This window comes from Mytilus galloprovincialis, chromosome 14 (genome assembly GCF_965363235.1).
Source record: "Mytilus galloprovincialis chromosome 14, xbMytGall1.hap1.1, whole genome shotgun sequence".
NCBI lineage: Eukaryota > Metazoa > Mollusca > Bivalvia > Mytilida > Mytilidae > Mytilus > Mytilus galloprovincialis.
In genome coordinates this window covers 31,142,725-31,156,375 of record NC_134851.1, presented here as the reverse complement: position 1 = coordinate 31,156,375, position 13,651 = coordinate 31,142,725, and positions in this window count along the sequence as shown.

Sequence of the window (13,651 nt, the reverse complement as noted above, 5' to 3'; positions counted from 1 at the left end):
ACCTATGATTATCCAGGATTTCCTCTTTTGTAAGTGTCGTGAGGTTATATGTTGAGTTTCCAAGTGAATTGTCAATACCTAATTCGTTTATCAAGCAGTTAATATAATGAGTTTTACATACAAACACGATGTTGTTTGGGGCTTTATATGCGGGGACAACAACATATTTGTCATGGAGGTAGTTTATTTTTTATTTTCGATTTATGAGTTTGACTGTCCCTCTGGTATCTTTTGTCCCTCTTTTAAATACGATTTTTTTACATGAGGTACATGAGGTATTTCATGTAATAATTCAGGAATATTACAGTATTTTTTTAAAATTGTTTGATATGTCTGAGTTTTTGATTTTGCCATTTCATAAAGGTCTTTCCATTTAAAGTTTCCTTGAAAATTGATCTTTCCACTTTTCCGTGGAAAGACCTTTTGCTGTTGTTCTGATTATTATAAGGTCTTTCCAATTTTCTGTGGAGAGACCTATCAATTTTCTGCTGGTTATGATCATTATATTTTTCTTTTTCCTAAGCCACATACAGTGCTTTTATGATTTGCAAGATGTCGCTAAGATTTTTCGCATTTATTGTGATTTTGAAACTGACCCTTTTTAGTTGAACTTTTTTTTTATTGTTAGAGTTAGATGCATCTCCCCAATCACTGTTTCTTTTTGTGGGCGCATATCTTTTGCAATCGTTTAAGATTAAAACAAAATTATTTCACCAATTTGCTCGTTACTTTGAATCTTAAAAATAATTTTGACTGAAGTGGTCCGGAAAATCAATTTAAGAAAGATTTCCCCTTATGTATTTAGAATTAGAAAAAGGTGATTTTAATTGGTAAACCATGAGTGATAGAGACATAGGGTCTGTTTAATTTGAAGACATTGGTAAAATAAAGACGGAAATAAGGTCAAGGTCAAAGGTCAAGGTCATTTCTAAATTGGGATTGTGGCTTATTTTTTCCTCTTTTAAAACTCCAGATAAGTTATCGACATCGTTTTTTTTACTAAATCGTTAGTTACGACATTTTGTAACACATACAAATTGGTTTTTAAAGGGTACGCTAACAATAAATTAAATTTTACTTTCTTGATTTTACTTCATATGTATACATGATAAGCCATAGGACTCTTTCCATAAGGTTTCAAGCCATTCAACCTTAGAAAAGCCAACCAGAAATGACCTTGTGTAAACCGGAAGTAGCTTTTTCTTATACTTAATTAATATTAAAGTATAGAACTATATATTTTTGAAATCAGTGTCAAGTTAACATTCAAATATATATATTGCTAAAGTCACATTATTCAGAGCGGAAGTAACAAATTATCTCCATCATTTATTTTCTTTGTATAGAAATCATATATTTTTGGAATCAGCATATAATAAGTTATTTTTTGAAGCTGGATATTAACAATTGGTTTTTATTTTATTTTTCTTTAGTCTATTTTTTTTCCATGGCTGTTTTGTTGTTTCAAAAGATGTCGCTTAGCTTTTTGGTATATGCTATTGAACAGTTTATACGCCTTTGAAACTGACACCCTACAACCGTATAATTTATTTTGTAAGAGTTATCTCCCAGAACACTGTTTTTTTGTATGCTACTCCTTTGCAACCGTAAAGATTTGACAAAGGACGAGGAACGATAAGCCTACCCTTTTGCCCCACTATTTTCTCATTTTTCTCATTTTGTTTTGGAAAGTACTTATCACGTAAAAATATTCCCTTAGGTTTGAAGTTTGTTTGGATGAACTTCAAAACCATTAATATCAGAATATGGGAAGGGGAGGGCGATAAAAGGGCATCATAAGTAACATAATAAGTAGCTTTCAAAACCAAAATTTGAAAAATTAGAAAATAGGGGGCCAAAAACGGGACTTATCGTACTTTGTCTTTTTTTTACCACATTGCTCGCTATTTCTCCAGGATGTTTGTTTAACATCAAAGCATTCCAGAAACTCCATGTGAGATATGTACCCGTTTGCATTTGATATATTAAGTGATTTGCATTGGTAGACCATAGGTGATAGATAATGGCTTTAGATATGAGGTACTTATGCCCAAAATAGAAAATAATGTCAAGGTTAAGTGTCAAGATCATATTTAATTTTTATTTCCGCTTCTTCTCACTTCTTTTCATAAACCATACAAAATATCGACATCATTATTTATTAAATAAACAGTCGTTAATAACATGTTGTATCTTTAAGTTGAAAGGGTGTGTATACATTAAATGGGAATTTTCGTCCCTCTTATGTGTAGATAAAGGTAGCAATAAAATACCGCTGTTCGAAAAAAATAATAAATCGATTGAGAGAAATAAAATCCGGGTTACAAACAATAACCGAGGTAAACACATCAACTATTAGAGGAAAACAACGAAACAACAAAAACACTGAAGTGCAATAGAAAGAGAAACAAACTATAAGATAACAACTGCCATTTTCCTGACTTGGTACAGGACATTTTAATTAAAAACATGGTGGGTTGAACCTGGTTTCCGGCTAGTCAAACCTCCCGCATTTATGGCATTGTTAAATATAACACTAAAATGATAAAATTGCATTACAAAATCCTGTATATGAAGTCTGAATAGTGTGAACATGCACGAGCTTAACGTATTAACTACGATATGTAAACACCATACGAAGGGGCAGAGGGTATGTTACTGCTGATAAATGGAAAATTGATAACTAGGAATTTGAAATCGTTCTGTTTGTCATAGATTTTAGTGTGAAATCGTCCACATTGAGAAAAAAAAAATATAAAGGCATGAAGCAGTCCTTCTAGTATTAGTAGTATCCTCAATTTGAAGTTCACGTGGATATATGAGATGTAAGTATTGGCTGAAATATGGATGATTCAGTGATATCATCCATATATCTGAAAGTAAAATAAAAGAATTTTGCAAGGTGCTTTTATTTTTGTTTTGTAGAAGGTTCTGACGGAATTCTGCTTCATACGAGTACAAAAACAAATCGGTCAGTAGGGATGCACAATTAGCAACCATTGGATTACCGAAATATCAACCCTCTAAACTCAACAAATTCATTGTCGATCAAAAAGTCCAGCATTTTGATAATATCATCTTCAGTATATTTTCTGGTCGTTTCAGTGTGGTTCTTCACAAAGTAAGAATTATTATAACCCAAAACAAGAAATGTGTATCTACGATTCCCAATTTTTTTTTAGAAAAAGCTCTGTTTAATATGATGATGAGGCGGTCTTTCAATTGAGCATGGGGAAGAGTAGAGTAAAGCGTAGAAAAGTCAAACGTCTTAATGCACAATTGCATAGATTGTGATTGATGATTAATCAGTAAATCTTTAGAATTTTTTGAGAATCCACATCTGGTTAACACCACTGGTAGACTATATATCATCACAAAATTTTCATAGGCCATTTTTTACTGTAGAAAAAATAGTAGTCAGTAATTCATAAAGTTTTTTAGTCGAACATTTTGATGATCCAGCTATCAATAGTTTTTTATATGGTAATCTATATAATGATGGTAAATTTTCTACGTCTTTTTTGATGATAATACCAAAAGAAAGAAGGACAGAATATGTAGGAGGGATTACCAATTGTGCTGTTTATTCCAAGCTGTGTTGTGAAACATTGCAAATAGTGGATTTTGCTTATGAGGACAATATTATTGTATGCTTTATCTGCTATATCAACGACATATTTGTCATGTAAAGAGGATAAAGCATCCATTACCTCCGGATTCTTAAAAGGGCAAGACATTTGTGTGCTCATAGAGCTTCGTAGGTTCTGAATGCGCTTCTGAATGCATGTTTGAATAGCTTTGATCCATAGAACTATGCGTACAGTGATATAACACATTAACCAACTATATCAAAGACCTATGATCTTTTGATTTAGTGTCTCTGGTGTATGACCTCGGAATTTGGGTCAAGGTCAAAGGTGAATTTGACGTTCTAGATTCTGACCTTTGATTTAAATTCATATTGATGATCATAAAGCCATAATATTTTGTGCATGAGGTACCAAGCCATATGACTTTAAAAAAATACCGGAAGTGACCTTGTGTAAACAGGAAGAAGCTATTTTTTTGTACTCATTTATTGTAAAAATATATTGAACCATACATTTTTGGAATCAGTGTCAGGTAAACTATCAAAATATATATAAAAAAACTGAAGTGACATTTTCAAACATGAAGTAAAATTTTATCTCCCTTTTTATTTCTTTTTGTACAGAAACCATATATTTTTTGAAACAGCGTACACTAAGCTATCATTTGACATTTCAAACCAAGTTGTAATACTCTTATATCAAAATAAATCCTTACTACTGGAAAGACCTTCAATTGTTCTCTAAACAACTGGTTCTTAATTTTTCTAATTAATTTTCCCCAAGAATGTTTGATAGGTGAATCCTGTCACAAGGAAGAGGGATTTTCTCGGTGTGTTTAAGACCCAGCGGTAGCTTCGGGTTGTTTTCTGTTCTTTAGTCGGATTGTTGTCTCTTTGACACATTCCAAGTTTTCATTCTTAATTGTATGTCCTACATATAAGTTATAAACAATCATACCATACATGCAGAAGTAGGGTGTATGTTATGAATTCATAGTTCCAGTGCAATTACAGCAGTTAGCATACGCTCTATCAGGTAAAAGTTTTCTTATGAGGTATAATATGGTTGCTAAACCCCTTTAAATTAAAACTATTTCTATAATTTCAGGATAAATAGATACCTTTGATATTTCACTTTGCCATATTTATTTTTTTGTGGTTAAACTGATTAAATTCATATCTAAAGCTAAAATATTTCTAGGTATAAAACATGTGACTGCAATTTTTAAATCCTACATATCTTTGTCTAAACTTCAATATTTTGGTAGCATTATATTTTTATTGCATTTACTAATCTTTATTGAAGATATTTTTGACAGATTCTTATTTTTAACCATTTTTTATAGTCAATATCATCGATCTAAGGTAGCTGCGGTGTCTTGGATTTTGAAATATATTAGGAAACAATCGGTCTAGATCTGTAATGAAATGTGAAAATTTCGAGAGTAGTTTATAATTCATGTGTACGAATTTTTATGTAAAAATAGAGAATTGTGTATTTAATCATATTAACGGCTGTACTTTACCAAGAAACGTTTTCGTTTGACAGATTTGTTTTTAAAACTTAGCCAAATAATGGTTGATAACTCATTTAGCAAGGGAGATAAATCAGATCAAGTCACTTTTATAATGAATGTGTTATGCATTTACCTTTTTTGTATTTATTAAGCAGTTTCAATTTGATAGCACCTCAACGCGTTCTTTTGTTGTGTTAAGTTCTATTACATTACATTAATGATCAAGTGATATTTTGCCACGTGCTACTCGTTTTAAATTACCTTAAAAGAAATGTGTAGTTCTTTAAAAAAAATCGATTAAGATTTTGTTTCCCAAAAATAATTTATTTCAAAGATATGGTGAGTAAATATTTGCTTATAATATATACCTGTTGATACAACTTGTCCTTGTCACAAGTATATAATATACGTATATAATGTACATACACAATAGAAAATGCATAGTACATAAAGGGAGTTGAGAGCAATATATAATTTATTTGGTATTGAACAGATCTTTACACTGGCCTGACCTCGCAAAAATATATATTTATGTAAAAAAAGTGTCGCACATAGAAAAGAAAGGCTTCATTGTTCGCATTAGGTTGAAGAGATTTGAACAAAAATTGTATTTCATGTTTTCTCATATTAAAAATCATCCATTTACTTATCGCTATTTTTTTGATATTTTGCAATGTTTGTAGTTTTCCAAGTAAACCATTTTGTGATTAGAAGCAACATAACTAGAACGTGAGAATAAGATGTATCTGCATTTATAAACTTGGAGTTATAATATTCTCATGAAAATATCTATAATCTCTAAGACGCAATATTTTGGTATCAACTACAACTCTATTTTTTGAAAATTGACAAGAATTTATCATTTTCATTGGTCTATCGGATGACTTTGCATGAGTAGGTCTGTTTTAAAAAGGTCAATTTGTAGAGGCGTTAACGCAGCTTTAGTGCGACTATATTGTGCAATACAGTTGTTGATTTAATAAAGTCTTATAAGTTTATCATTCCAACTCCCCCCTTTTTTCTGTAAACAACATACTTTTCTTTATATTTGGTTTGTTTTTTCGTCACATATAAAGGACCATACATTATCATTTATTTGTTTTTTCGTATATATCTGGAAAATATCATGTTAATTTCGTATTCAATCATAGACAGTACAACCGATTTAATAATTAAAAAAAACGTAGATGTGATATCTCTTGATTTCCAAACCTTCATACAGCTTTTTATTGATTTATTTTTTTAAGCAAATTTGATATGAGTCCATCCCATATCCATGTTGCACCCATAATGCTTTCACAGTTCGCTAAGACGTTTTAATTTTGTTAAATTTTGGTTTTTAATTTCGCCACTTGCCTAAATACATGTACATATCTACAGTCTTTTTCATATTCATTCCACATGGGTTATTAAAACAATCGTGGACTTTTTGTTTTCTTGGATCAACATGGTAAATAAACATTTTGTATACTTTACTATTTGACAACACATCTGCAGTTTCAAAGTGTAATTAACGTTGATGAATATACATAGGTTACAACAACTCTTTGAAATATTTTTCAAATTTTACATAAACGGTCATAATTCAGAACTTGTACTTCGATTACGTTTTTTACTCGGGGTTTGATATTCACCTTAGCATGTAAAATTTATAAAGTCCTAGAAGATATTTTGTACTTATCAAATACCGGATTTGATGAGATGAACCCAACTTGGGTCGTTCAGGTTAGACAGTGTACGGTACGGTGTTTTGTTCGGAGATAATTCGTCCCGAAGATCAATACATTTCACCACTCGACTATTGACAGACCTTGCTGATGTATTTCATGCTTGTATAGAGGTTCCATTACCTCTTCTTGGTCGAATATAGCAGATAATAATGCGTACATTTGGTTATTTGGTTTTTAATGTATCTATGCACGTCGTAAGGTTTGTCGTTATTTTCTTGGTGCCAATTCTGTGCTTACTGATGTCAGTTATCCCTTAAAATCACATTAGTAACACAGTAAGAATTCAATGCATTTTCAGCCCGACAAACAAGTTTGTCAATTTGATCAAGAGGGGTACCTGATACCGCTATAATAGTTATACTTTGGTCCTTAATTCTAAAGCGACTGCAATTTTAAGCATCAAGTATTACTGTTTTAGAATTTAGGAGTGTAGAGGGTTTCTTTTTCAAACACACTTTCAGTTGTTTTGTTTAATTCAACTATAAATTGCTCTGTGTGTTATTATCTTCGGTAAACGAGTCATCTTTATTGGCGTTTCTGCCTTTTGCAATGTCATGCACATTGTCATCATTCATTTCTTGGTCATCAGCTTAACAATTCCCTTGTAAATGACCTTCTGTTCTCGTACTGCACGGACACTCCGTCTTGTTATTGACTGCGAACAGCCTGACACTAAATCTCCCAAATTGGGTGCGGTTGGAATTATTGGAATACAGTTTGTTAGTTGAACACAGCGTGTGCTGGTCACGATATGTCTTAAATTAGACCACTAATAAGGGATCATTGCACAACATCACCAAATTTTGAAATATGGCCACATATTGTAATGGAAGCTAACTTTTGTATGTAGTTATAACCTAATTATGTTCTAAATACATACTATAGGCGAATAAACACCTATCATTACATAAAACGAACTAATTCAACAATGAATATATTTAAGTAATTACATCTTATTACATGTAATACGCTCTTTTGTTTTCTCTGAGATGGGAAAGATATCGAAATCTTCTATAGATAAATTCACCTGTATATACCGTCCTTGAAATTAAGCATCTAACAAGAGTATCATAATGTTTAAAATTTTGGCTGGGCGGCTGATGATCGGAAGCCTTAGAAATATCCGTGAAATATACATTGTGTTAAAATAAATACGGAGTTGAATAAATAACATATGTATGAATAAGTATGTGGAATTCCTACTTTAATGTAGTTAAAAAATATGAACTAGTTTAATAACATAAAACATATTTGTATATACATATATATATTTAACTAAACCCCTGATCATCAGCTATATATAACTATAATATAAATAGTTATCCCACACTATTTGAACTATTCCAATGATAAATGCTACAAGGACAACAAATAAAGGTGTCGTTATAATTTAACCATTTTATTGATTTTGGCGCGGGCTCTGTTATTTTATAAATATTGTGCAAGCTTTCTGTGGAGACCCTCCCGTTAGAATCTCTTTGAATGACCTGCGGTCAATCACTGGTGATCCAATCAATGTTTTATGGTTTAAGAACATAGGACTCAACGTCCGATTCTTTAGAAATTTATCAAAAGAGCAAGCTTATTGAACAGGATGCGAAAATTCGTGACCTTCTTATGAAGTTAAGATTAATGACTTTTATTTCCTCTGCTAATTATCAAAATAATATATATACAGAGAGCCATCTCTTAATTTTAACCATTCTGATTTTCACTATGAACAGAAATCAAGCTAGTGGCTTCGGAGCTCCATTTCTCAGGCCTGATACTGAATTTAACAGTGACTTGGATTTAGATTTGTCACCTAAAATTCCATCTAGTCAATCTTATCCGACGACTCCTCACATCTGATCCGAATTATCTGGACTTAACAGATAAACTTGATCCAGCGGAACTGTTCGCTAAGATTGAAGGATTACTAAAAGAAAGGATGAAAACCGTAACTATGAAGGAATCCTTGGTATACTTCAAAAATCTAGATCGTAATCCAGGCTTCCTTGGAATAAGTCTGAGATTTAATCCAAGTTACGCGTCCGATACAATGGAAGAAGTGTTCAAACAAGAACTGAAAAAAGTTGAACAGGATGTTAGGAGATCCGTCTATGAGAAAATGATATCTCAATGTGACACTATTATGTTAGACTATATGAAAAAAGCTCATGAACTGTTTAATACAGCTATCGCTAAACTGGATATTACGGACCCAGAATCTGGAAGGATCAGAACTGAACTATTTAAAAAGTTTGACACTATGACAACTAACTTCAAGCGCGAGCGCGCAAAGTATGCCGCCAAACTAAAAAAGAAACTGTGGAGGCCGATAAGGACCACTCCGCTCCAAAATATTTCACAAAAGAAGGCCGTGAACGATTCGCAAACCAGAAAAAAAGAATGGAGAGAAAACATTAACATTTTTTTCGTAACTGTTGAAATCCTGTAACATTATACCATCGTGTGTTCGATAAAGATAACAATAAACCATTAGTAAGTGAAATGTGTAGTAAACATTGAAATAATTATATAATACTCTACTTGAGTTGCACTAAGATTTGTTACTTATACTTTAATTAAAGATACCACCCACTATTTATCTCTGCTTTTTAATTGGCTGAACTATTTAATGTGTTGGGTTTATATTGTTGTCAAGATCATTCTGTTGATCATCAATATGGCGAATAGACGTGCTAAGCGTAAAATTAAGCTAAAGCGATTACAAAATCATAAAAATCGCAGGAAACCTCTGAAGCAAAATTATAACCTTGCTTCAGCAAAAAAAACATATTAAAAACTTTTCAGATGTCACACTAAGTGACGATGAATACCTAATTTTAGGAAAGGGGTTGAAATTTATCCCGACACCCTCCACTGATAGACTACGAACAAATATCCTCGGGGATTTCAATGGTCTCTGTCGGAAAATGAGATGTAAATTTGAATTAGATAACGGTAATTACAAACCACTACATCCCTTTTACATTAGATCTGTATATACACCTCAATTAGCTAATAATGCAATCGAAGCTTATATATTTCAAACAAAGATTGAAATTGACAACTTAAAATTTTCAACACACTATAGTAACTTATCTAAAAACGAATGAAATGCATTAAAATCCCTGAGAAAAAGGGCTGACATTGTGATAAAAAAAGCTGATAAGAACAATAATATAGTTATACTTAAAAGCGATACATACATATCCTAAGGTCTAATGCATAACGATAGCATACATTACGAAAAAATTGAAACCTTAAACACGCACATGATCCAGAGCGATGTTCAAGCACTAGTAGAACGTCTTCATCTCACTAACAAAATAGATAATACCACTTACAAGTTCCTTCGACAAGGATTTCAAAATAACAAATGTGGTAGATTATATTTCTTGCCAAAAGTTCATAAACTGTCTGGCAGTATAATAAACAATCTAGAAAACATTCATAATAGAATTACAATTAAGATACCTGGACGACCCATCATCTCACAATGTGGCTCCCCTACAGAATTAATTGGTAGATTATTAGATTACTTTCTCCAACCAGTAGTGAAACGACAAAATACATATACTAGGGACACTACACAAATACTGCAAGTAATAGAAAATACTGTATGTCCTCATGATATAATTTTATGCACCTATGACTTAGGAAGCATGTATACCAATATGTACTATAATGAACTTATAAGCGCCATAGAAAATGCGAACACTGACATGAGACAAAGCGATTATGAAATCCCATTAATCAATAAAAATTATCTTATAAATATACTCAAACTAGTACTATATACTAATGAATTTGAATTTGCCGGAAACCATTTCGTCCAGAAAAGTGGTTGTTCAATGGGTGCAGTTCCGTCACCCTCTATTTGTGATGTTAGAGCTTACACATTTATAAGCTCGATCTTGGAAAAATTTCCCTTTAATAAACAAGTTATCTTACACAAAAGATTTCGCGATGACTGCTTGATTTTATTTTCTGGAAAGTTAGAACAACTTAAAGTGCTATTCGATATAGCAAATTCAGAACATGAACTACTGAAGTTTAGTTTGAATATTCCAAAACGTCTGTTAATTTCTTAGACGTCACAATATACAAGGGCGATCGATTTCAGTCCACTAATATATTAGATACAAAATCCTACATTGAAAAAACCGAAACGTATCAGTTTCTACATAGAACAAGTGCACACCCTATTGGAACATTTAAAGGTTTTGTAAAAGGGGAAACCCTAAGACATTTACGTTTAAACAGCAATCAATCTAATCTTGAAAATGTTATAAAACATTTTGAATCTAAGTTATTAGAGAGAGGTTACTCATCCAACGAAATTCACAATTGCATAAATTCAGCCTTAAATACTAAAAGAGTAAATGCAATGAAATATAAAAAGAAATCTAATAACAAGGGCACCCCTTTAACTATGGTCACTAAGTACCATCCCTCGATTCGGAAGCTATCATCAGTATTACGAAAACACTGGTCAATTATACTTAATGACCCTACTGCATGTATTCAGTCGGCCACCTATCATTGCCTACAAACGTAACAAAAATATGTCAGATATAATAACCTCTGCAGTGGTCAAGGTCAATCAATTAACTTTAACTTCTACATATTGAAGTTTAATCAATGCAAGTATTCCTTAATTGATATAACATATTATAGTCTGCTATAGATAGCACATCACCTATAAATAAAACTTTAAAAATAATATTATAAAATACCAGGATTAATTTTTATCACCATCCCTAATGGAAGCTAACTTTTGTATGTAGTTAAAACCTAATTATGTTCTAAATACATACTATAGGCGAATAAACACCTATCATTACATAAAACGAACTAATTCAACTATGAATAAATTTAAGAAATTACATCTTATTACATGTAATACGCTCTTTTGTTTTCTCTGAGATGGGAAAGATATCGAAATCTTCTATAGATAAATTCACCTGTATATACCGTCCTTGAAATTAAGCATCTAACAAGAGTATCATAATGTTTAAAATTTTGGCTGGGCGGCTGATGATCGGAAGCCTTAGAAAAATCCGTGAAATATACATGTGTTAAAATAAATACGGAGTTGAATAAATAACATATTTATGAATAAGTATGTGGAATTCCTACTCTAATGTAGTTAAAAAATATGAACTAGTTTAAAAACATAAAACATATTTGTATATACATATATATATTTAACTAAACCCCTGATCATCAGCTATATATAACTATAATATAAATAGTTATCCCACACTATTTGAACTATTTCAATGATAAATGCTACAAGGACAACAAATACAGGTGTCGTTATAATTTAACCATTTTATTGATTGTGGCGCGGGCTCTGTTATTTTATAAATATTTCACTCATTTCACACTGGAAATATTTTATAGTCACATTTTTAAGTTGCTGTTCTTCATCTACTATTTTGATGTAACGATTTTTAAAGTTTATTACTCTTGTGCGTAATGTATGTAATTTGTTCTTGTCTTGTGCTGTAACTATACATTCTTTATCTGTCATTTGTCTACCAGAGTTTTTAGTTCAATTAATACATCAGTATGTGTATACCCTTGGTGAAACTAAATTCGAAGTGAATTAATAATTGTCCCTTGATTTGACCTTTATAATGAACTACCGTCCTTATAAAATCATATAAACAACTCACTGGGTTACTTACAAAATCACAATAAGAAAGAACAAATTGACAAATGCACAATCATTGTTTATTATATGCCCTCTTCGTAATTTCATTTTGATAGATTTGGCATTATATTGGATAAGCATCTTCATTTTATCTTATTTGAGTTTTAAAATCGAACACATAGATTGTCATGTGACCTTTTAAACGTTTGTTTATATATGTTTTCTTTTAAACTATAACGATTATAAATACTAATTAGAAAATGAAATAATTCGCTAATTGAAGAAACTTGAATCAATTGAAATATTATCTTGATCGTGTTTGTTTAAATGTAATCAGAATAATTCAGTCGTTAAAGTCCAATTATCCAGTTCAATGAAGAAATTCATAGCACATGTAATTATGATGTAAAGTTTACAATAAGATATACCGTTTTGGAGAACTATATGTATAGAATGAATCATACAGCAACAGTTTTGTCTAGTAATAATGTCAAACATTATAAGAGGCACCCCTGTCTCTTTTAAACATACCAAACAAAGTTCCAAATACTTATTATGCAACATGAAATAATCATTATCATCAAATTCAACATACCACTATATCAAGGTTTGGTGACTGTGACATAAATATCTTGTCAATATATCTTGAAACAAAGAATATCACTGATACAATTAAGTATCCTTCAAATTATGAATTTAATCTGGGAATACCTAAATTGTGAATACAGCCCTTGGATGGTGTAAACTTCCTAAAAAAAAACCCGTGTATGGTGTAATGGTGTATGGCATATGGTGTAATGGTGTAAGGTGTATGGTGCTATGGTGTATGGTGTAAAGGGGATTGGTGTAATGGTGTTTGAGGAATGGTGTGATTGTGTAACATGCAATCGGGAATGGTGTGAATGATGGTGTACGACATTTAATTGATTGAAAACGAAGTTCTTTTTATTTTATTTTTTAGAATTGTAAACATAAACAATAAGACTAATCTTAATATTTGAAATGTAATTGCATTATCGGTAATTTCGGATCGTGTAGATAGAATGGGGAATGGTGCATGGTGTAAAGTGTAAGGTGTATGGTGTAAAGGTGTAATGTGTATAGTGTAATGGTACACGGTGTATGGTGTAATGGTGTATGGTGTATGGTGTAATGAGGTATGGTGTTA